Consider the following 1399-nt stretch of genomic DNA (forward strand, 5'->3'; position numbering starts at 1 on the left):
ACTTGCATCAACTGTGACAATCGTTTTAGCATTAACATGACTCCTCTAAACACTTGACAGCTTTCATAACCATGGAAGGCATCTTCCAATTTACCCGGATGCCTTTTGGACTATCCTCTACTGCCTGTGTTTTTCAGAGGATGGTGTCAGAAGTGTTTAGAGTCATGAAGAACATCATCTACTTTGAAGATGATATCCTAGGTTTTGTTGATAGTGAAAAGAGTCACAACTTGGGCTAAAGGAAGCACTTGCAAGTCTTCTAGGGGCAGGTTTAAAGCTACGAAGAGAAAAATGTGCCTTCCTCGTCACGGAATTGGAGTACTTGGGACACTCCCTTTCTAATGAAGGAGTTAACCCCAAAATAGATCTGCTGGCCATTCTTGTTCATATATCCTCTTAGGTACGTTGGTGTACAATACCATAAGATCAACTTTTCTGTTAGCAATGACAAATTATGCTTTGGTCTGTGTCTTCTCTTATCAAAACATGAAGAGTTGGTTGTAGGAACTTCTTCATTGTCACCCTTCTCGATTTGGGAAGGTTCAACACAAAGGATTCTGTCAAGCCTAGGCAAGCATTCACTATAGTAGGTCTCTTCATTCAACACAGCCACCTTTCCTGTGTTAACATACCGACACATATTAGCAAAATGACCTCTGCGGCCGCATTTCCTGCAATCTTTGCCTATGGCCCAGCAATTTTTTGAATCAGCTGTATGATATGTACTACCACACTTGCTACACATCATATTGCCAAACTTGCTAGGAAATGGCCTGTTGCCGGAAAAACCCCTATTACTCTTGCCACAAAATCTGGTGGACGCAGCCACTTCCCCTTCACCTCCTTCCATAACAGATGTTTTCCCTTCACCATTACTATTCAATTTAGAATCTCTACGATCCATCTCCAAACTCCGACTCTTCTACTATCTTTGCTACATCAATGGCATCTTTTAGAGTAGGGTTATCTGCAGCCCACAGCCGTTCTTCAGTCTTTCTACTTCTGCATTGCACTATCAGTTGATCCCGTATCATCTCCTCAGCCATTGGACCAAATCTACATTTGAGGGAAAGTTCACGCAGTCTTGTGACAAAGTCATCAATTGATTCACCACTTCTCTGTGGTTGAGTGTAAAATGTGTGCCTCCTCATTTTTTTTTTTTTTAAAGACCTTTATTGTACACTTATAGAAATACACAGCACAGGGCCTACAACCTCAAGGGCCGGCCGCAAACATTTGTTGGTACTCATCAATGTTTTCAGGGTTGAACCACAGCCGTGTAGCCGACAACCCTGGGGTCCGGCGGCGTAATATCATTAAGCTTATTTGTTATCAACTGGGTCTTATGTCGGGTAAATCATAGGTCTAGCATTTTTCCTTTTTATTATAAGTAAGTGTG

The sequence above is a fragment of the Lissotriton vulgaris genome, chromosome 3_1 (genome assembly GCF_964263255.1).
Source record: "Lissotriton vulgaris chromosome 3_1, aLisVul1.2, whole genome shotgun sequence".
NCBI lineage: Eukaryota > Metazoa > Chordata > Amphibia > Caudata > Salamandridae > Lissotriton > Lissotriton vulgaris.